The following is a 24,791-nucleotide window of genomic DNA, read 5'->3' on the forward strand; positions in this document are numbered from 1 at the left end:
CGATGACCTCAAACAGGCCACTCAAGCACTGGCACTCTCGAGACTAGACTATGGGATCTCTATCCTCACTGGCACGGCCAAATCCCGACTCGCCCCTATGAGATCCACTCTTCATGCAGCAGCTAGACTAGTGTCAGGAACTAATAAATTTGACCACATCTCCCCAGCCCTGAAGAACCTGAAATGGCTCTCGATTGAGGCCCGCTGCCTGTTCCGCACTGCCTGCCTGACACACAAAGCCCTTCACACTGGGAAACCTGAATACCTCGCTAACAAGCTAGTCAAACTAGATCTCTGAGAAGCACAAGCTCTCTCCTCCTCCTCCTTCCGAAACCCAACAAGCAAAAAACTCGATCATGCTCCTTCTCTAACAACGCTCCGAGAATATGGAACTCCTTACCCATCCACATCAGATCTAACACCTCCCACCTGACCTTTAAGAAACTACTGAAAGAATTCCTCCTAAACCACCCCTCTCATTAATAAGGGTCTCTCCCTCTCCACCCCACCTTCCCCGAACTGCCACCCTTCTATTCTTGACAACCCACTTGCACCACCATTGTACAAAATGACTCTTGACTTGTGTGTCTCTTATGTTTATTCTTATGTTTATTTCCTGTTCTGCTGTAAAGCGCTCTGTTACCCTCTCGGTCTTGCTAGCGCTATAGAAAACTCTTATAAATAAAAAATAAAAAAAAATACTTACCCTACTCGACCCCAGTCCACCCCACTCCACTCCAGTCTAAGCTACTCCCCTCTACCCCAACCCAGTCTACCCCACTCTGCTCCAATATACCTCAATCAAACTCTAATCTATTCCTCTCACTTCACTACAATCTACTACCAGCTACTCCTCTCCAATGTATCTCCCTGTCTGGTGGCTATCTGGGTCTAGTGCCTTAGTGGACTAATGCGTGCACTATAGGAACTGTGTTTGACCTCATAGTCACAGGTTCAAATCCCGGCGGGTCCACTCAGCCTTTCATCTAAGTTCTGAGGTCGATATAATGAGTACCATTGAGTTGGGTAACAGTAAACATCTGTTATTCAGTGCCAAGATGCCTACTGGTTACGTGCGCTTTACAAATACACGTTATGTTATATTATGTACCCATTTGACTCCACTCCAATCTACTTTAATCTATCACACTCTGCTCCAGTCTACTCCACTGAAATCTCCTCCATTCCACTCACCCTAATCTATTTCAGTGTACCCCACACAACTCTACCCCACTCCAGTCTACCCCATTTCCCCCTAATCTACCACACCCCACTCCAGTTTACCCTACATAACCCCAGTCTACCTCAGTCCACCCTGAACTACTGCAGTGCAATCTAAAGGGTGTGAAATTCCTATAGCCTGACACCCAGAACATGTTGTTTAAGGTCAAGGACAACAAGATTTCATGTTTACTTTCTTCTTAGGACAAGTAGGCCATACCCTCGTGCAGCAAAAACCCTTTGGCTGCCAGTTTACAGTACCACAATAAGGAGCACGGAAGGAAATTGTCTGCAATTGAGGTAATATTTGTGTCCATGTTTAAGCTGTTTGAACTTGTATATATGGTTCATTAATAAAAAATGATTTATTATCAGTATGGGAGCTGTAAATAAATGCTGTAAGTTAGGACTGCACTATTGACTGTGGCTCCAGTAAAAAACAAACAAAAAAAAAGTGTATACAAGTTTTCAAAGTTTAACAATAAGATGCTATGTATAAATTTCCCAGAATGCTGTCTGATTATATGCAAATATTTGCAGAAGCTTGGAAGGGAAGATTGATGATTCTTTGCTTTCAAAATAAAATGTTCACAAAAATGCAACTAGGAAAACAATGTTTGGCTAAACGACTGAAATTATAGGTACCATTTCTTTGAAGCATCATTTAGTCAAATGTATTGATGCATGCTAGTATTTCCCCAAAATACTCAATGCAATCAGTGTACCCAATTTCACATAGATTATGGGAAACATGGAAATCAACAAGCATTGGCTAAGCTAATCTGTCTGACATTGGTGGTCTGTTTTTTGGTTTTGTCAATGCTTGTCTTGTTTTGACATTGCTTTTGCAAAAACATTATTGTTATGTGAGCTGCCCAACCCTCACCACTGTAACAAATATTGGCAAAAAGCAAAAGTATTTTTTGGTCTCAAAAACACACTTTAACACAGTAGTTCCTGGCACTGAACATAATTACTTTGTGTGCCAATATGCTCCTTTTGAATGAGCTGATTACTATCACATTGAAACCAGTCAATAGAAGGCTAGAGAGAGAGAGACAGAATTGTATTAAAAACAAAATGTCTTGGTTAATGCCAGGAATAATTAGGGGTTGCAATCTTAGTCACAAAAGTGCACCCATGGTATTTCTTTGCATTAGTGCAAATTAACGTATTTCATGAACTCACATGAGTTTACAGAAGTAGACCAGAAAATTGTACTACTAGAAAGTATTTGTGGACTGTATTTTAGCACAAGCAAATATGCATGTGTAATTTTACTCATGTGAAAATCAATTGAGTGTTTACAAGTTCACTTTCTCCCCAACCACCGCCCCCCACCCCATCCAGCCTTGGAAGAAGCTTTACTTCTGCACTTGTCAGGCACAAATTTCCAAACATGCAAGTTAGTAGGTTTGCACAGACTCAAAAGAGCCTTCCAACCTTTGAAATACTGCTTACTGCTACCTCCAGCCCCAGGATGTAGATCTGAAGAAAGGTGGCAAAATAATGAAATTGCTAGTATTAAAGCCCTTGTATAGTATTTACCCTGGCATAATCTGAAATGCTGTTGTCAGAGCTCTTACATAATGAGATTGCTGCTATAATTTGTCCCAGCGCTACACAGAACCAAAAGGACAAGTAGATTCTTTTTACAGGTTTACAGGACGAGAAGATTTATGAAGCAACTTGTCCCATGGACAAGTAGATACTTTATTAAACTCCACACCTCTGAATCTACCCCACTCCAATGAGCCCCACACCCCACTCCCCTATACCAGATTCCAATCTATCCCGCTCCAATCTATCCCACTCTAGCCACTCCAATCTACCCCACTTCACTCCAGTTTATCTCGCTCCTCTCTAGCATAATGTACCCCACTCTGTCCCACTCCAATTTACCCCAAACTCCCCCCAGTTCACGCTACTCCATTCTATCCCAGTTCACTCTACCCCAGTCTACCCCACCTGACTCCACATCACTAACTTTTAGTCATGCTTAACAGCAGCCAAAGTGGTGTTCAACATAGCTAAAATACATAGCCAAAGGCAATAGCTCTCTCATAGGATAGACCTATTGGCTTTGCCAATACTTGTTCAGTTTTTATTTCCTTCCTCTTTTATTCTCTCCCTCCTGTTATCCATTAATTTCTGTTCCTATTACCACACTTGTCTCCCTTTCCATCTGCTTGTCTTCCTACTTCTTTTGCCTCCTCTCCCCACTCCTTGTCTTTTAGTTTCCTTCCTGTAATATGATCTTTTTTGTAACTTTAATGTTTGGTTGCAGCTTTGGTCTCTCCCTCTCTTCAATATATCAGTTTATTCTGCACAACATCCACTTCCCACCTTCCTCTTCTTACGAGCCTCATCCTCTTAACTTCTCTGCCTCCTGGGTTTGTTTGTCCCTTTCCCCTTCGTCTCAAGAAAGACTATTTCTCTCATCTGTTTTCTTCTTACAAGTTTCTTTTTCTATAACATCTCCTTGTAAGCATCCTTTCTCCTAACGCAAAGACAGCAGCACTACTGGACACCTTTTGACAGTAGCTTTCACAGATTTTTCTTTTTCAATTACATAAACAAAATATGTTAATGTTCTTGATGGATGCAGAAGTGGCCACCAATGAGCAGTTTAAGACAGTGACACTCATGAAGACCAAGAATATAACTCCAGTGGGTAGGAGTGTTGCTGGAGATTACGATTATTTGGAGAAAAAGTTAAGTGGTTCAGATGCTTCTTTCAGTAGATGGAAGAATATGTCTCAAAACACGTGCTGATCATTATTGTGGCCCCAGAATGTCACCATTTCCTAGCTCTGCCGTGCTCACTTTGCTTCCGGTGACATGGCATAGGGGACAGGGCTAGGTCTAACTTTTTAGGTTGAATCAAGTCTGCTTGACGGCATAGCTATCTTGTTGCACAAGACCTATTGCCACCTTACCATATCTTACAATGGCCATTACTTACTATTGGTTGGCATTATTGTCACTCATTTGCTTGATTATTCAATGGCTTGTCTTGCCCAGTTTCTGTCTCTCCCCTGGAGTAGAGCTTTATTGGTGTCGTTTCACTGCTCACTTTTATGGCAGTATCTTTTGTTAACTTATGCACCCCACAAGAGTGCATGTGTGTTCCAGCTGTCTCTCATGGGTTCTCCCTCCCCCCCTCACCCCATCTGCACTCAGGTTCCTTTCACTCTTGCCCCTGTGGTGCTTTCTCCCTCCTCCATGTGCAGGGTAATTTTGCTCTCACTTCCTGCTGGGAGGCTTCTCTAGCCCTGCTAATCTCATCAATTTCCTGCAGATCAAAATTAAGTAGTAAATAAGCCTTTCCCATCCTCATTCCCCTGCAGCACGAATGAAAGCAAAACTGCCCATTTTTAGGTTGAGCGTAAGCGTTCGACCTAGTGTATGCTTTTAGTATACTTATGGCTTGAAGCAATTTAATTTGTTGGTTACAGTGTCCTTTAAAAATTATTGCTTGCTAGTGGTCAGTTCTGCCTTTCTCCCTCCTTTTTCTGTTTCAGAGCAGTGGCCAACTACTGTATTATTCCACATTGGTTTGTTGCTTTGACGGAATACTTTGGCATTTTTTTATTCTCTTTTCACTGTGGGTGTTTTAGGCTGGTAGCTGCCTGTGTTTTTATTGCAGCATTCAGTTCCTCCCACCGCCTCCCATGTCGCTGACATTTGTTTTGGCTTTATTCCAGTGCTGTCCTCGCCTCTGGCTCCTATATAAGCTTATTTTTACAAAAGAAACACCTGTCCATTTAGCTTACTGTTCTTGATAGCCATAATATGCCTTTTCTGGTATAATGTAGCTAATCCTAGAAGCAATGAGGTGAAACTTGATTAGCCTCGCATCTGGAGTCTCTCCTCCAGGGCCCCTCCCTGCCAGAACTCAGGACATCGCACACAGGGCATTGCTTATCTCCTTTATTGGTGTCGTAGATCTTCTCAGTCTGCTCTACTATTGTAAACTTCATTAGAGCTTTGTTGAAAAGCGAGGCAAGAATGCTTGCAAGACTTTATTCTGTTAAAATTAAAAGAAAATACTTTTTCAGTCTTATTTTCCATTGTCTCTCCTCGAGGCCTTAAGATTTCTGATGTCAGTAGCAGCCAGTGACCACCAAAACATGGCAGGAAAAGACAAAATCATGAGACAGGGTTGACTAATTTATGTGGCAAGAAAAGTCCTCTTATGATTTTACAATGTCAATAGCGCTAACTCAAGAAATGCTAGACCTGTTGCATTGCACATGCTTGTTGTATGTATTATGTACAGTTTCAGCACTCCCCATACTTGCTGCAATTTACCAACATTTATTTTTACGTGCTCTTCCACCTACCACTACATCGTTTCTTCCCAGTCCATCTTTGTTGCATTCTGTAAATCCACCTTCAACGGCCTAGGTTAAAAACCATGGGTATTTATTTTTTTTATCCTCTGAGTTGCTTCCCTTTTTACATTCCTGTGTTGCATCCTCCTCCACCCATCCCACTTGTATTATTTTTTTCTATATCTGTTATTTAACCCTTACATCCCCACTCCCGTTTTCAAGGACGTAGGTTATAAAATGGAGTGAGCAATGTGTTTTATGAAAAACATAACTTTACAACTAGGATTTAGGACTTTTAAACCAATTTTCCAAATGTCAGTAACTTTACGTTACACCACATGCGTTTGAACCCCGAGTGGCCTCTGTCGCTTGGACCTGCTAAATGTTCATGCTGTTAGCTCTGGGGTGTTGTATTATTATTATTGCATTGTTTATCTTGTCCTCTGTGGCTGACATATGTGCTTTGTGCACATATTGAGACCTCCAGTGTTTTAGAGGTGTACAGCTTCTCTTTTCACCTTCTCTTTTCACCTTCTCTGTGGCATTTTACATGGTGGCAGACAATGTGAGTTGGAAACACCTGCAGAGAGCATTTACTACTTGCATTGTGTGCAAGGCTGAGCATAGTTGTGATCTATTGGGGCTTTGCAACTGCCCCATGACATCAGTTGCAACCATTGAAGCCTCAGTTTGTGTTTATTTGGTGGTGGGGTGTTAGAGTGGCTTTTAGGAAGTGACCTGCCAAAGGCCCCGCTCTTACCTCGATACCTACACCCCCTCAAAAGTACTTTCAGGGCTCTGGAGGTAGTATGCTTAGGGCCACGTCTGCATCTTAAAGCCACGCCTCCTTTTTCCCATTTTCACGTTGCTGCTATCAAGTGAGCCTTTCCACATCCGCCGCTTGCACACACCGAGGGCTCTGGGGTACCACAGAAGTAGGTCTTCTGGCTTCTGTGGACTGTCGGTGCAGCTGCTGTCTTCATCTGTTGTTTAAAACAAAAATCGGCGTTTAGTTACAAGACGGCCATTTGTGTCTTTTTTTTGCGCTGTCATAGTGGAGATGGGTTTTGATGGCCCCTTCTGTATAATGTATGGGTTTTAGTGGGACCCTTCCTGCCTATTACCACTAACATTTCTACGGTCTATTCCCATTAATACACCCATATTGCAGCCTGCTTACCTAGAACTACTGACATAGTTACAAAGTTAACCCCGATTTCGAGGCTTCACACTGCAAGGACAGGTGCACCACACGTTTTCTCTGGAACACAGTTTGAAAGTGGGCCAGACGCTAAAGTCACTGTACTTGAGACATAAAATTACATGCTAGAATTGAATTTCCGTTGCTGCCTGCCAATTAACAGTACATATTCTGGCTTTGTTTTCTACTCATTTAAATAAGCGTGTTGCTAACAAGGAACAAAGAATCATGAAACACGCTTTGCCTTAAACGCGTTAAAATTAGTTCTTGAAGTGCATGAGGAGAAAATTTCAATTGGTGGAGGTCTTCTAGTAATTCTAATGGGTTGCAATACAGCTTTCACCTCTGTTTACGTTGTATTGGAAACAGAAAGCAGCAGTGGGAAGCCTTATGCTGTTTAACGGGCAACATTTATGCTGCTAGAGAGTATTCATACATTTCGAATAAGTCACCAAAAGTGGAATATGAGAAGGTTTTTTTTAGATTCTCTCATTGTAAAGTTGGCATTTAGTTTATCTGGATTACTGTACACGTTCAAAGACCAGTGACCACCTGCCACGAAAAAAAAAACCATGTCGCTCACACATAAACTGATGGAATTTAATGTTTCTTACTTTAAGAATTCCCATATCTCCACTTTATCCACACAGCTACAGGTGGCTGGGTAGCCGGTGGTAGGAAACATCATGTCACCTGTGTTGATTTCATGTACTTTGTCATCCATGTAATGTTAACCTAAACTAGCTGAGGTTTTTGAGACCAAGAACGTGCGAGGATGCATCTAGCCATTAGGGCAGAAATTGTTGATATTGCATGGGGGCATAATGTTACACATTTCAGTACAATAATACGTGTGGTGGGAGGAAGAGGTGGGCAGCTGCCATACTTTACAGCTCTTATGGTAAAACATGCCTAGTAAACCATGCAGAATCCCCACAGTGTGTGTCGTGGACAGTGCAGGGTGGAATACCTGTTATGAAATATACTTCAAGAAATACAGTGAGTGTGGTGAAATGTTCCTAGTTGTATTGTGAGGTTCCCTAGATGTTTGTAGATTTATCAATCTATTTATCTGTCTGTCTACCGATCTCTGTCTGTACATGTAATTTGTTCACTGTTTAGCTATGTGACATCTGCCTCCTATATGTCGTATCTAATCCATTGGTACAAAACCTCACCTTTCCAAACCTAAATAGCTGATGTGTCCAGCAAAATTCACAATTACTGCAATTCAGTTTGTTGTAAGCACTTTGGTTGACTTACACAGCAGACGTGGTGACTTTTCACTAAATTACCCCCATTAATTGGGCTTTTTAGGAAGCTACATCTGGCCTCATGAAAAAAATCGCTTTTAAGGTGAGACAGGTTTTAGCTTTCTGTTGTGCAAAGACCTATTCTGTACAATACTACTACTTAGAGACGGTGTTAGCTTCGCCCACTGCCCATGGTTGATTTGCTTTCTTGTCAAGCTCATTTGCTTCCTTCTTATTCAGTAGGATTCCTTCCTTTACTTGTGTTTATTCATTCCCTGGAGCACAGTTTTTTTTTACTACCCTAATGACTGAATGACTTGTATCCTTCCACTCTTCAAATTCAGGTATCCTAATTATACAGTAAACACGTTTTCCTGGCTCAGGCCAATTTCCATAGCAAACAGTCACTCCTCCTCGACTTAGGCCCAGCTCATTCATAGCAAGCACACTGGATAATGAGTTCAGTTAGCGAAATCACTGCTTTCAGAGCAACAGATTTTCATCATCGATCATGGACAAGGGCTACCTAACTATGCGTTCTTAGCATTTTAGTGCAGTGACTCAGACACCAGACATAATATGTGTTACTCTAACCCAGGGGTATCCAACCTTTTCTGCAGTGAGAGCTACTTCTGACCAGTGAAAATCGTGAGCTACTAAAGGCCAAGCAACTCTCGCATTTGTCTGAGAGCGCCCCACACCCAGCTTCATTGACTTTAAGCCAAATTTCTGTGTGGGTAGAACAAAATACTTAAGAGTTCCCTAGGAACACTAATAGGAATGCCTTTGGATTTGTTTTGTCACCACGCTTCAGGACCTTTCAATTAATAGCCGTCACTGAAATATTCATTATATTGCAGATCAATTACCTAACATAAAAGAAAATCATTCTTACCTTCAATGTGGAACAGCATGATGTCCTCTAATACTCTGTAATCCTGGGAGGGCAGTTCTGAAGAAGTCATTATTTGTGTAGGCAGATGTAAATCACAGTGGCAGTGAAGGTCAAAATCAAAGGCCCTTGCCTGCACTGGGCCGCTTTCACCGACTTAACAAGCACAGATATAATTCACAGTGTAGTCCGTGAATGCGGCCCAGTGCAGTGCTTATTTTGAGCTGTGGGGGGCAACAGCACTTATTTTTTAGGGCCAGCCTGTACTTTTCTGCATCAGGCAATTACTGCGAGCAAAATACACATATTGGAAAGCTGGAAGAAAGCAAGACTGAAAGGCGTCACAAAGGGAGAAAGGAGAAAGCTGCAAGAGTGAGCTGAAGGGGCAGGAAGTGTCTGAGCGTAAATGGATTTAAAAGGCTCGAGATGGCTATTGGATTACGCTGCCTCAGTAGTCTGTGCTCACACATTTAAATGCAGCAGCCCATGTTCCAGAGAGGAGAGTTTTGAGCACCAGCACGTTTGTATGTACAAATTATTAACCACTATGTGGCAACTGAGGTTAAAACCAAAGGGCGTTGCCTGCACTGGGTCACTTTCACTGACTACACACCACAGTTTATATCTGCCTTTGTGTAAGTCAGTGAAAGTAGTCTGTGCATATGAGGCTCATTGATTTTAACCTTGGCTGCCACCACGCTATACTATAAAATCAAGGGCCTTGCATGCACCGAGCTGCTTTCACTGACTTACACAAAGGCAGATATAAATCACAGTGTGTAGTCAGTGAAAGTGGCCCAGTGCAGGCAAGGACCTTGGATTTGAATGTTGGCTACCACCGCACTTTATTATTGAAGGCAGATGTAAAGTGCGGTGGCAGCCGCAGTTAAAATCAAAGGGCCTTGCCTGCACGGAGCTGCTTTAACTGAATATGTGGCTACTAGTCCACGGGCTCGCCTACTTACGCGAGGATCAAACGGCAGATATGGAGAGCGGTGCCAGCCTGGAAAAGGCAGGTGGTGCGTGACTGCAAGAGCTCAGGAAAAACGTTGCATTCGTCAGCCCACCACGCCCCAGCTAAGCTCAGTTCAACCAATCTGCGCATCTGGTTTTGGTGAGAGCGGGCAAGTGCTGATAACAGCTCTAAAAGACATTGAAGGGATAATAAATAAATGCTCAGAAAAAAGTGTTAAAAATCAGATACTGGTGTGAGCTACTCCTCGAGGGTCTGCAAGCTACCAGTAGCTCTCGATCGACCGGTTTAAGACCCCTGCTCTATCTAACCTGTGGTACTTGCCGAGGCTGAATCTGGCCTGTTAGCGTTAGAGTGTTTTGTAAGAGAACCAGACTAGGTACATTTGTGTTTTAAGGCACAGGAAGATTAAAGGCCTGATTTACATATCGGCGGCTGGAATACTCCATCACAAACATGACCCATACCCCATCCACTATATTATGATCCCCATAGGTTATAATGGGATCATAATATGGCGATGGGATATCCGCCCCGTTTGTGATGGAGTATTCCCCTCCGTCAAGATCTAAATCAGGTCCTATGTAATGTGCCCAGAATCACAGGATGTTGAGCCGAGGCTGGGGTCTGAACCTTGATCCCTAGTTGTAAAGTTCACAGCTCTAGCCACTAGGCCACTATCCACCATATCTCTGCTGTGAATCAGAGAACATTTTATTGAGCAGTGAACAACCCAAGGCAGAAAAAAAACACAAGTCCTTCAGTACACCTTTACAAAGTACACCCAAGATCGAATCCAATTCATCTTCACACTAAATTAAACAAATGATACAACCCCCTTCTAAACTAAATATTCAACTTTTCTCTCTATTAATCTCATTCAAGTGCTGTACATATGTGAATATCATAGCATAAAGAAAACATGCACCCCAGGGACAGATTTAAAGCTGGGTGATAATGCAATTTCCTCCACGGTATTATGCCTTTATTACTGGAAATTCTAGCAGCAGGTTTTCCGTCGTAATTTCATCCGCCCCATTATTACTGTGTTTGTGGAAGTTTCACCAGTTTATTTTCAATCAGATTTTACACTCCTCAAATCAGGATTTTCCATTACCCCTCAACTCAAAATCTAGCCTGACATTAGTTTCCTTCTTGATTGCGGAATTATAGTCTGCAGCGCTACGTATCGAACCATGACTAATCCTGATTATTAAAAGAACCCATAGCAACATTTATGCACAAGTAGTTCTTATGAGAAAAGCCTGGCAAAATCCTACATTTTGTTTTTTAAATATTTTTAATTCAAGTTTTCATATTTGTAATATTAACATTCCATGTTTATCAGTGAATTTAATGTCATCAAAATTATTGAACTCCAATCTTATGATTATTAGATGCATTTTATTTACAATATTATTTCAAAATCATGATGTAACTCCGTTCTTAACCACTGTAACGAAACCGCTTAGTAACAGTTTGTGCATCCCCATTCGACATTCTTCTATTCTGGTACTCCGTAGTAAAACCAGATGTTTTTCACCATATCCATAATTTTTCCCAAACACCGGTGACATGGCAAGGTTATCCCCCAGTGCTTTCCAAGGGGAAAGGAAGCTCCAAGCTTCTAAGTGTCCCTCCAAGGTTACGGTCCATGATGGTCTCTATCCCCGCAGCCAGACATTTCTCCAATTGTTTGGTTGTGAAATACCCTCCCCTTTATGTAGGCAATTCTGTCGGTGCAGTGCAAGGTTTTTGTAATTGCTCCTTTCTCACTGCAAAGCGTTATAGCAAGAAAGTTGGGCTTTCTGAGATGGTCTCAAGTTTACACCAAGCACCAATGTAATTGGCCCGCCCTCATGGCTAGGGCCACCAACCGCTCCCATCTCTGCTATGCTTAGTCCAAATATTCCCCTAACTGGCCTTTGTACTAGAACTGCCTTATAATACAACACTTAATCTGGGTTTCGTGCTGAGCATTGTAGAGTGCACAGTGACATGTACTGGCGCCCTCATCCCAACTCAATTTCATGAGAAGTGTGTTCTTAACAAATTCTGAGGAGTACAGAACTGAAGGTTTCCAAAGTAGTGTTTCTGATAGAGGCTTCAAGCCACAAGTTTTCCACCTTTTCAATATTCCCCAGAGGTCAGACTGGATCTGTAAACTTCTCAGCAGTACCTCAGTGTGCCGGTAAGTTATGCTGTGCAGCTCAGCACCAACACTGTTCCACTCCAGCAATGACTTGCCGAGCATAAATAGGCACCATTACTGCACTCGGACATCATTTACTTTGTTTCTGTGCCCCCTGAAGTGGATCAGGAGCTCCCTTTCTTCTCTGAGACACGTCCCTCAATATGTTTTTCAAATTTCCTTCAGTGTGCAAGGATCTCGCCCCTACCCTCTAAACAACAGTATTTAAGCCTTGCAGGGAATGTTGCACGCAAATATCTGTGACATATCCCCATTAGGTGTGCCTGTGGTGTCTGGGGGTGAATCATGACTTAAAGGCCAGCAGGAACTGAGCGTTGATGAACCCCAAAGCTAAAAAAAAAAAAAAGGAAATTGTTAGAAATGGGGTTTTTGGTTGGCAGTCAGGTTACCCTCTGTCCAAGCAAAAGCCCTCACTCTAGTCAGGGTAAGTCACACACTATCCAAGATTATCCTGTGCCCACCCTCTGGTAGCTTGGCACGAGCAGTCAGGCTTAACTTAGAAGGCAATGTGTAAAGTATTTGTGCAATAAATCATACAATACCACCATATAGCACCACAAAAATACACCACACAGTGTTTAGAAAAATATATAATATTTATCAGGATAATTGTAGGTCAAAAAGAATAAAGTTGCAATGGAAAATTGTAGAAATATCACAGGGAAGTGATATAAAGTGTCTTAAGTCTTTAGAATGTAACAAAAGTCTCTTTCAAGCACAAGTACCTGGTTAGGAGTGGAAAAATCTCCTCAGAGGGCCACAAGAGAAGAGGTGCGTGGAAAAAGGGTGTGTGCGTCGATTTCTCCCCAGCACACACGGACTTGCGTCGTTATTTTCCACGCGGGGAAGTCGGGCGTCGTTTTCCGGCGCGTGGACAGTCTCTTTCTGTGGATCGCGGGGATTACCAAATGTCCCGGGTCTGTGCGTGGATTCTCCTGCTTGTTCTCCGGCTGTGCGTCGATCTGCGGGGCTGCGCGTCGAATTTACGAACTCACGGCAGGCGTCGCGTCGATTTCTCCTCTAGACTTCGATCTGCGGGGCTGCGTGTTGAAATTACGATCTCATGGCAGGTGTCGCGTCGATTTCTCCTCTAGAGGTCGGGCGGCGTTGTCCTTGCGAAGCCGTGCGTTGGATCTTCGATCGTCCCAAGAGCGTCGCGTCGATCAGCGTCGGTGTGCGGCATTTTTCTCGCCGCGAAACAAGCTGTGCGTAAAAAAATTTCGCCGCACGGAGCGTCCAAGTAAAAGAGAGAAGTCTTTTTGGTCCTGAGACTTCAGGGAACAGGAGGCAAGCTCTATCCAAGCCCTTGGAGAGCACTTCCACAGCCAGACAAGAGTTCAGCAAGGCAGCAGGGCAACAGCAAGGCAGCAGTCCTTTGTAGAAAGCAGACAGGTGAGTCCTTTGAGCAGCCAGGCAGTTCTTCTTGGCAGGATGTAGTTTCTGGTTCAGGGTTCTTCTCCAGCAAGTGTCTCATGAGGTAGGGCAGAGGCCCTGTTTTATACCCAAATGTGCCTTTGAAGTGGGGGAGACTTCAAAGAGTGGCTAAGAAGTGCACCAGGTCCCCTTTCAGTTTACTCCTGTCTGCCAGGGTCCCAGTAGGGGGTGTGGCAGTCCTTTGTGTGAGAGCAGGCCCTCCACCCTCCCAGCCCAGGAAGACCCATTCAAAATGCAGATGTATGCAAGTGAGGCTGAGTACCCTGTGTTTGGGGTGTGTCTGAGTGAATGCACAAGGAGCTGTCAACCAAGCCCAGCCAGACGTGGATTGTAAGGCACAGAAGGATTTAGTGCAAAGAAATGCTCACTTTCTAAAAGTGGCATTTCTAGAATAGTAATATTAAATCCGACTTCACCAGTCAGTAGGACTTTGTATTACCATTCTGGCCATACTAAATATGACCTCCCTGCTCCTTTCAGATCAGCAGCTGCCACTTCAACAGTGTATGAGGGCAGCCCTAATGTTAGCCTATGAAGGGAGCAGGCCTCTCAGTAGTGTGAAAACGAATTTAGGAGTTTTACACTACCAGGACATATAACTACACAGGTACATGTCCTGCCTTTTACCTACACAGCACCCTGCCCTAGGGGTTACCTAGGGCACACCTTAAGGGTGACTTATATGTAGAAAAAGGGGAGTTCTAGGCTTGGCAAGTACTTTTAAATGCCAAGTCGAGGTGGCAGTGAAACTGCACACACAGGCCTTGCAATGGCAGGCCTGAGACAAGGAAAAAGGGGCTACTTAAGTGGGTGGCACAACCAGTGCTGCAGGCCCACTAGTAGCATTTAATTTACCAGCCCTATGCACCTAAAGTGCACCTTACTAGGGACTTATAAGTAAATTAATAGTCCAATCAGGTATGATTCCAGGTTACCATGTTTTAAGGGAGAGAGCATATGCACTTTAGCACTGGTTAGCAATGGTAAAGTGCGCAGAGTCTATAAACCAGCAAAAACAGTGTCCAAAAAAATGGAGGGAGGCAGGCAAAAAGTTAGGGGTGACTACCCTAAGGCTGTCAGGTCTAACAGAAATCAAAGAGGGAGTTCCCCTTCCCCTCTCGCCAGCTTGCATTCATCTGAGCAGGTGTGAGGGAAGCACCACAGTGCTAGATCTCGCTCCTGGAGTTGTCTAACTTAAGAGCTGATCCCAGAATTGGTTTCGGCACAACCAGATTTTTCAGGGCTGACTGCCACTCCACAACACTTAAAAAAGTTCAGAGCAGCCATGGTCCAGCTCTTTGCTGACTCACTCTGGTTCACCTTTGGGGCCCCAAGGAGATGAGAGGCCCCCACCTGGACTACTGCCGGGAGGTTCACCCTCGGCGCCAGCTGGACCGTCAAAGTTAGTTATGCCTCTGGCCCCAGTCCATACCTTGCCCCTGGCTCCGTGGTCTATGCCAGTCCTTCAGACTTCGACAATGGTACCCAGTCCGTTGACACCAGACAAAAAGCTGTCCTATCCAACTCCTAGATGGCGCCAGTCTGACCTCGTCTAATGCCTCTCCCTGATGACAGCTGAGCTGCAGCTTTTTCCGGTTGCTCTGCCACCTTCACAAGAAAGACAACACACCTTAAATTAGCTTTTTGGCTCAGACTTGGACAATTATTATAACGCAGGTGATTAGTTTGCTCAGTCCTATTAAAATAACAATTGGTATGATAACTTGCAGGAGGTTGATGGTCTCAATGCCTCCCCTGAAACGAGCCTCACCTCACCTCACCTCACCCCATGGGCCAGCCATGAAGGAGTCTCCTGCCTACACCATGATTATGCATAGGGTGGCTGAAGCCCTTGATCTCCAGATTCTCACCTTGGTTGCAAGGACTAATGTGTTGATATAGGTTCTCCAGCCACAACAAACATCTTCTGAGCCTCTCCTACCATTTAATGAGGCCTTAACAGACACCTTTTTGGGGACATGTGCCACACCTTGCTCTGGTCCATATGTCAACTGTCAAAATGCAGTACTGCATCCCCCTGCCTTGGTCAATCCTGTTTTTTATCTTAGCACTCCTCCCCTGTTAGTTTGGTGGTGCAAACCTCCGTAAGCAGGATCAATCCCAATACAGTCTCGGGTACAACCCTAGACAGTCAAAATGTGTTAACCTTTGTCAAACGAGTATTTTCCTTCACCAGCTAGGTGCTCAGATCATTGAATGTTAGCCATCTACAGGGATGATATTCCCACTACCTTTGGGACTGGATGGCTCAGTCCTCCCAGGTGTCACAGAAGATCTCCAACCTGTACTTGCCCGTGGCATTCAGATCAGCGGAGATGCTGCCAAGTTCATGATTCATTGTGGCCTGGACACCACCAATTCCATCAGGCGGGGCATCTGCACCACGGTTGCCATTCTTTGCCATGCCTAGCTGCAGTCCAGTGGTTTTTCAGACAATGTCCAGTCGTAAATTGTTAGGGACAACCAAATCCAGAGGGAGAGAGCACAGTTACTGGGGTCCTGGTTAGCAGGATCCCAGCAAAAACAGTTAAAACACACTGATATCGGACAAAAAGTGAGGGGAACCATACCAAAAAGAGGATACTTTCCTACTTATTTTTCCCTAGCCCCAAGGATACTGGATGGTAGCGTTGGACCTGCAGGACACCTACTTCGATATCCTTTTGGTCTCACCAGTACCCCTCAGGTGTTCAAGAAAATTATGGTGTTTGCAGCACAACTTTGGAGGTCTGGGATGCCAGGCTTCCTCTACCTCGACTTCTGGTTGTTGAAGGTAAGCTTACCCCAGGCATTTGTCAACAATCTCCACACTATGGTAAACCTCCTTTCATCTTTGGGGTTCACTATCAAAGTGCTGAAGTCACACCTGACTCTTTCTCAAATGCTCCCCTTCGTTTGAGTCATTTGGGCACTGTGGTTATTGAGAAAGGGAATAATAGTACTGGAGTTACCCTGACCAGTACTGGCTCATTGGCAGTATTGATTGCTTACCCTGTGAGAGCAATACCCCTAAGCTCACAGCTATGAAATATATTTCATTAAGGTAGCGTAAGCAATTCTCAATAATGATAATAAACATGTGGTTTGATATTCCTGGAGTAAAATAGTGGTCCGATATTATGTACTAATCGTCACATATTTTTATTTTAATGCAGTTCAAAACACACAAAAGCCTCTATTCAATTGCAAGGCAGCAGAAAACATAGGCCAGCCAGCAAATGTTTCTCCTTTGGTGGCGCACAGACCTGCGGCTTTTTCAAGGCTAAAACGATTTGTACGTCAAAAATAGTATTATAGTTGCTCCCTAAATTCCTTGGTGTCTAATGGGTGGATTCCCTGCTTGGGGATCACTCTTCTTTGACGATCCCCAAGCAGAGATCCACTGGGCAGAGATACCATTTGAAAGAGGAGATTCTCTCCTTTCTAACGATACCTCTGCGAAGACCATTAGTGTTTGGAAGGCTGAGATCTGTCTCCCGAGCATTGATGCAGTGAAAGTGAAAAGAGCCCTTTTGCTTGTTTTACTTTCACTGTGGAATGTATTGACGCCAGCGCAACCTGCGCGCTGATGGTCATCTCAAACAAAAAGAAAGCTCAGACTGTTTGGGAAGCTCTTCCCAAGCAGCTCACGCAAAAATCACAAAAAAGAAAATACTCTGGTACAAAGCACAAGGGGGGCTTTATAGCCCTCCTGATTGTCGGCCAGTGGCTGACAGAAGCACTTGGGAGGTTAATGGACACTGGATAGACTCCCACAGAGCACCTTGCCATGTTGTTTGGACCCTGTAAAGCTGACTGTTATGTGCAGAGGAACATAACTGGTTGCCAGCATGGCCTAAGGTGTAGTGCACTATGGTCAGAACCAATGGTGCATGACTGACAGATGTGTGCATCAGGTAGTTGAAGCAGGTGAACGTGACATAGGGTAATAACTCATCAAATGTTGTAGATCAAAGTCATGTCCAAAGTCTGTTGTTAATGGCCTTTGGGGATGCTTGGTACTTTGAGTCTGAGAAGCAGGGATAGGGCATGGCCCAGACACCCCTCTGCACCTTGAAGCTGCTGCAGTTTTTGTATTAGGCCAGAAACCAAAGCATATTTTTAAAGTACAAAATGATTCACTGAATAGTTTTAGTCAAGTGAAGTTATAGCTCACAGTTGACAATTGTTTGTCTTAAAAACATGGAAATGACCTCAAAGAACCTCAATGGGCACTGAATTTCACCAGTTACAACCATAGCTACTCCCAATGCACTACCCATTCCCTCAGGCATGACATAACGGATAACATCACAAATTACATCACCTTTGGCATCACTGAAGCCACCAATTGAGCAGTGCAAAGCCAAGGCTAGATCCTCGGCCCAGTGTCTAATGGGCATAGCCAGTCAGTGAGTTCACTGGGATCTGGGGTTATGGTGCTGGTCTCTGGTTATTGTTGAAGGTCTAGGCCAGCACTAAAATGCAATTGCACAGTTGGAAGACTGGTGTCAGTTGGCTGCGCCTAGAACATGCTAATTGTATCTCAACACTTGTACATTATCTGGCCAAATAAACACTATTGTTATCAGTGCATTGTCATAACCAGCTCACATACCTAAAAAGAACCTTAATGGCAATGACATAACATACTCGTACATAATCTTAATTTACACATAACACTATAGAAATCCCAAAAGATACATGTAAAAATGTATATCATGGGGCCGGATTATATTTCATCGATATACTTCTCAATCTCCATACATACCTTATATATCTGGATAGTGCAAAGACTAGCCATTCAGTATTCACTCTTTTTAGGATCCTGAGTGCTTCCTTCAAATGCCTTTTGGATAATGTAAGGCAAATTAGAATTATCTGTGTCTTCCTGAACTATATAATAGGCAGAACAGAAAAATAGAAAGTGCTTCTGAGTTTCAATGCTAGCCAAGCAGGTAGGGCAAGTTGGTTGAATCTGAGTCCCATTCCATAGCTAAAGTCTAGATATAAGGATTTGTCTTGAGGAGGTTCAATATGATTTAAAAACATTATTCAAACAGCATGCCATCTTTGAAATCTAATACACCCCCTTGCATCTAAAGTTCTTATTTCATTAAATGATTGCCTCAGGTGGCAGTGGTGAATTGTTGGTCCAGACCCTTAGCCAATAGACTAAGGGTCTCAATGCTGTCATGTTGAAATGATTTGCGTATTTGACCCCGACCCCCACCTTGACCACTGACTCCATTTTGTGCTTATCTTTAGGTGCCATCACAACGGTGTTGCAGGGTTTTTCCACATGAACTTGTTTTCCACATAGAACGTGTTTGCGCTTTTCTCACCAGCACAGGCTTACACCGTGCAGAAACATAACATGGGGATGTGGAAGATAGATGTTTTAAGAGAGTCTCAGCCTGGGAATGTTTTCATCAAGGAAAAGTACAGCTCCTCTGTCTCTGGACTGCGCATTGGGGCAGGGTGCGTTCCTTTGCGTGTTTTCAATGCAGACCATGTATAGCCAGCACTTGAATTTCATAACCGAAGGGAGGGGGAGATTGCCAGAATCTTCCTCTTGAGTTTGTTTAAGGTATATAAGGTGGGGAAACTTGGCGCTGAGGTAGAAGAAGCTTGCCTGAACGTGGATGCACGGTTCAGGGAAAAGAAGTCCCATATTGGGAGGACCTCCTGCCTCAGCCGTCGAGGGTTCCTCGGCTTGATGCTGGCAAGGTTGAAGAATTCAACCCCCATGGTGATGCATTTTCATTCTTAATTATCTAGCTTGACTGTGTGTGTGTGTGTATATATGTATGTATGTGTGTGTGTGTGTGTGTGTGTGTGTGTGTGTGTGTGTATATATATATATATATATATATATATATATATATATATATATATATATATATATATATTCATTGATGATGTGTTGCACTTTTTCTGTCTGTCATTGTTTAACTGTTGTGAGTATTTTGGCAGCTACATATGATTTACTGCATTCAACATAAATGCTCATGTTCACATTATCGTGTGGTTTTATTTGATACTGGAAACTGCTATAAGACTAAGAGTGATGCATTCTTTGATATAGTTTCCTCTTAGTTCAAAGTAGAGCCGCACACATGTGCACTATATTATTTAATCCCTATTCTAGGCGGGTTGGGGACATTCCATTGTAAAGCAAGTAATGATCTCATAAAGTTATTCTGTACTTTCCCAAGGCCCCGCGTATGGTTTGGACCCCAGATCTGAGCTCAGGATAAGGCAGCCTGAGCCCTCTTGCTTGATAAATTTCAATGGAGTGGTATGCATGTAACTTACATTTTTTACCCTTTTGAGTATAGTGGAACCTGCATGCTGTCCTGTAAGTTGGATTTTAGCTAACTGGCGTACCCATGTAAGCATACTTGCAATTCTGACTCCTAGGTAGTCAAAACTTTTTACTTTTTCCAGTAGTGTATCCTCTACCATTATCCTGCCGCTAAAGGTTTTGTGTGGATGAAAAGTCATAAACTTGGTTTTTGATGCATTAACTTTGAAGCCAAATTGTTTGCACAAGGACTGAAATGGGATTCTTTGATACTAGTACCATATCATCTTCGAATAGCAGAGCTGAGCTGGCACTAAATGACCTGCTAGCTTCAGTGGGTCACCATTACAGTCTGATAGTGACTTAGTCAGCCCATTTATATAAAGGGTAAACAGAGTTTGAGCCAATGTTCATTCTTGGCAAACTCCTCTGCTTACCGTAATAAGTCCAATCAACTCGCCTTTCCTTCCCCATCTCACTTGGGCATAGTTATTATTGTGGCGCAGTATTATAGTTTGTAAAAAGTTAATCAGCATCCCCATCTCTTAGAGCGCTGCTCACATTTTCTCCTTATGTATTAGGTCGATGGCCTCTCATAGGTTCACTAACACATATATCTTCCTTCTTAATGACCATGTATTTTCACAATATTAATAAAAAATGAAATATTTAGTCCACAGTGTCCGTATTTGCTCTAAAACCCACCTGAAGTGGGGACAGGACCTGTTCCAACCCCTCCGCCTGGTACGACTCCTGATGGCCTGCCACACTGGGAACTGCACAGGCACCCACCGACCACGCATGCAACCTGGAGTTCATCCTGGACTCATCGCTATCAGTGACCCAGCAAATCAACGCCATCTCTTCCTCCCTCTGCATGCTTCTGAAGATCTACAGATGGAGCCCCACTGGAACCAGAAGGACGGTCACCCAAGCCCTTGTAAGCAGCAGACTGGGACTATAGCAACGCCCTCTACGCAGGAACGCCGGCCAAGCTCCAAAAAAGACTGCAACGCATACAGAACGCCTCCGCACACCTCATCCTGGACATCCACAGCCACATCACAGCCCACCTGAGAGACCTGCACTGGCTCCCCGTCAACCAGAGAATCACGTTCAAGCTCCTCACCCACGCTCACAAAGCACTGCACAACGCCGGACCAGAATAGCTCAACAGACAATTCACCTTGTACACCCCGACCCTCCAGCTTCGCTCCTCGGACCTTGCCCTTGCCACCATTCCACACATCCATAGAACGACAGCGGTGGCAGATCGTTTTCCCACCTCGTCACCCAGACGTGGAACACCCTTCCTATCCACCTGTGACAGACACAGGACCTGCTAACCTTCAGGAGACACCTGAAGTCCTGGCTGTTCGAGCAGTAGCAGCACCCCCTCCCCCAAGAGCCTTGAGACCCTCACGGTGAGTAGTGCGCTTTACAAATGCTATGATTGATTGTTCCTCCTCTGTCCATAGTTTGACTCTCACAAGCAGCTGATGACAAAATAGCTACTGGGGAATGTCGATCAGACTAATTGGAAGTTTGCAGGGTCCCCTTTGTCTCCTTTCTTGTATGTTGGCACCACTTCTTTGCCCAGCCAACGATCGGGAATTTCTGCTCTTCTTGTTATCACGTTGAATGTTAGGCTTAGAATAAAACCCCAAGCCACAGGTTCTGAGGCAAAAAGGTCTCCTGGGACTTTATCAAAGCCTGGCGCTTTGCATTTATTAAGCTATCAGGCGCCTCCATTGTCAAAGTAAAGTTGATCGGATGTACCTCTCCATCCTCCCTACTATTATCACTATCCTCTGAATCTGTTAGCCCAGTAGGCTCCCTCAAATCATCCTGATTGGAGTAGGGGGTACTAAAATAGGTTACCAACACTCCTTGCTGGATGTGAAGGTCTTCTTCTTTAACCGTCCTGTAGCTTTGTCCCTTTGAGAATCAAATGCCAGAATTGTTTGCGGTCCTTCAGGGTTGTTGCCTTGGCCAGATCTCTCCATATCTGCTCTTTGCATTTTCTAGTAGCTTCTGATTGGGCACCCTTATATTTCTTCCTTTTCTCAACTATGACTCCCCTACATCTATATTTGATGGCAGTCATTAACCTTTACCTTGCTGCCTTGTAATGCTTGTCATACCACAAAGCGTCACTCTGATATACAGTGTAGGAAGTTGGCTCTGTATATACTATTTCAAAGTAAGAAATAGTGTGCACAGAGTCCAAGGGTTCCCCTTAGAGGTAAGACAGTAGCAAAAATGCTCTATTTTGTGGTAGTGTGGTCGAGCAGTAGGCTTATCAGAGTATAGTGTTAAGCATTTGTTGTACACACACACTCAAAGACTTACTCCAGGCCAATAGGTTTTTATATAGAAAAATATATTTTCTTAGTTTATTTTAAGAACCACAGATTCAAGATTTACAAGTAATTCTTCAAATGAAAGGTATTTCACTGAGGTATTCTAGGAACTTTGAATATTCACAATAGCATGTGCAGTTTTGACAAAAATGGCAATAAGCTATTTTAAAAGTGGACATAGTGCAAAAATCAACAGTTCCTGGGGGAGGTAAGTTATTGTTAAGTCGCGTTGCTGTGGGAGCTCAGGCGGGTCAACTCTGGCTACTCACGGCCTCGCAGTTGCCGGGGAGTCCTCCCTGAGGTGTTTTCCGCAGGTCGAGCCGGGGGCTTCGGGGGCAGAGTGCAAAGTCTCACGCTTTGGCAGGAAATGTGGGGTCTTTAAAGTCACCTCAGCTCAGGACACCTTAGGGGCTGTCCTGACTGGTGGGTGACTCCTCCTTGTTTTCCTCATTATCTCCTCCAGCCTTGCCGCCAAAAGTGGGGGCAATGGCCGAGGGGCGGGCATCTCCACTAGTTGGGATGCCCTGTGGAGCTGTAACAAAGGGGGTGAGCCTTTGCGGCTCGCCGCCAGGTGTTACAGTTCCTGCAGGGGGAGGTGGGAAGTACCTCCACCCAGTACAGGCTTTATTCCTGGCCACAGAGTGACAAAGGCACTCTCCCCTTGTGGCCAGCAACATGTCTGGTGTGTGGCAGGCTGGCAAAAACTAGTCAGCCCACACTGGAAGTCGGGTATGTTTTCAGGGGGCATGTCTAAGATGCCCTCTGGGTGTGTTTTACAATAAAGTGCACACTGGCATCAGTGTGCATTTATTGTGCTGAGAAGTTTGATACCAAACTTCCCAGTTTTCAGTGTAGCCATTATGGTGCTGTGGAGTTCGTGTTTGACAAACTCCCAGACCATATACTCTTATGGCTACCCTGCACTTACAGTGTCTAATGATTTGCTTAGACACTGTAGGGGCATAGTGCTCATGCACATATGCCCTCACCTGTGGTATAGCGCACCCTGCCTTAGGGCTGTAAGGCCTGCTAGAGGGGTGACTTACCTATGCCATAGGCAGTGTGAGGTTGGCATGGCACTCTGAGGGGAATGCCATGTCGACTTAGTAATTGTCTCCCCACCAGCACACACAAGCTGTGAAGCAGTGTGTATGTGCTGAGTGAGGGGTCCCTAGGGTGGCATAAGACATGCTGCAGCCCTTAAAGACCTTCCCTTGCATCAGGGCCCTTGGAACCAGGGGCACCAGTTACAAGGGACTTACCTGAGTGCCAGGGTTGTGCCAATTGTGGAGACAAAGGTACAGTTTAGGGAAAGAATACTGGTGCTGGGGCCTGGTTAGCAGGGTCCCAGCACACTTTCAAATCATAACTTAGCATCAGCAAAGGCAAAAAGTCAGGGGGTAACCATGCCAAGGAGGCATTTCCTTACATACAGCCTTACCCTTCCCCTCTTTGAAGAAAAACACTTTTGTTTTTTTTCAGTAAATTTTATGAAATTACCTACAGTTGTGCGGTCATCTTGTTTTTAATTGTTCATATCCAGTAGGGTGTGCATTGTACGAGTATACATCTGGGAAAGGGTATCTTCATTACCTTCTATCATTGGCCATTTTATCCTTCTATTAGGTACTATTGGCATCTCGGTTTGTATGAGGTTGGTCCATAGGAGAGGATAGATGTTTGTATCAAATCCAAGGCTAAGGCGTTATGATCACTATCCACCCTTTCAATAACTGCCATGCCTGTTAAGGGGGCACAAGGATCTGTCTAGGAGAATGTAATCAATACTAGACCTACAGAATGCCCTTTTAAATGTATGACTAGCCCCTTGATTGGAGGAAGTACGGCTACTGCAAGCTCGTAGATTGTATTTTAATGTCAAGGACTCAACCTGCATTGGTATCTTCGTATCTTTAGTAAAAATGAGTGAGACTCAAGCTAGGGATACCCCTCTCCTCGTCCTCTTTCTCTGTTAGATATAGCCATCTCCTCCAGGGGCTTGAATGTTGTATATAGATCAACTCAATCCTGCTACGTTCCATGACAGTATCTTTAACTTTGTTGGGGTCTTAATAGCTCTCTGTACTTGATTTACTAGGGATTGCTTCCCCTCTGTTCTGATCTCAGTTGAGTTCATGTGTAAATCTGTGGTACTGGAGGAACAGCACCCTCTATTCTAGATCTCAAGGTTAGAGGTGACAACCCCTTGTCCTTTAAGAAGCATCCTCTAGGTTCAGCTCTGACCGTATTGTGATCAATATGCCCCCCCTTGATCAGATTGTAACTGATGACTGCAGGGCCTGTTGGTCCTATCGCTTTGCACAGATCTTCCTTCAGAGAAATTTAATTTAAGCTGGATCTGCTATGCTGGTCCAAGTTCACCAGACCTATCCAAAGATTGTCGTTAGCTACTTTGAGGGTGATATAGTCAAATTCATTTTTATAATGACAACATCTCGCAGCTATCTGAGCTAATAATAGAACAACGGTGCCTGACGTACTGGATCCAGTGTATAACTTTATTGATCAGATTCTCACTGTTCTCTTGTGTTCTGCTCGATATTTTAGGAACATTACCATAAATATTTTGCTATTTTG

The 24,791-nt window shown here is 44.0% G+C and overlaps 1 protein-coding gene across 4 annotated transcripts in view; it reads left to right on the top strand.

The window, feature by feature from the left end:
• Positions 1-24,791, top strand: part of SNX10 (sorting nexin 10) — a 217,341-nt gene that overhangs the window by 97,144 nt on the left and 95,406 nt on the right. The window contains exon 2 of one of the 4 annotated variants that reach the window (XM_069211417.1): positions 1,426-1,521. The exons of the other annotated variants lie outside the window; for them this stretch is intronic. The gene's annotated coding sequence lies outside the window, so the exon portion shown is untranslated. The remainder of the gene's footprint in view (positions 1-1,425; positions 1,522-24,791) is intronic. 4 annotated transcript variants of the gene reach the window in all.

This window comes from Pleurodeles waltl, chromosome 10 (genome assembly GCF_031143425.1).
Source record: "Pleurodeles waltl isolate 20211129_DDA chromosome 10, aPleWal1.hap1.20221129, whole genome shotgun sequence".
Classification (NCBI taxonomy): Eukaryota; Metazoa; Chordata; class Amphibia; order Caudata; family Salamandridae; genus Pleurodeles; species Pleurodeles waltl.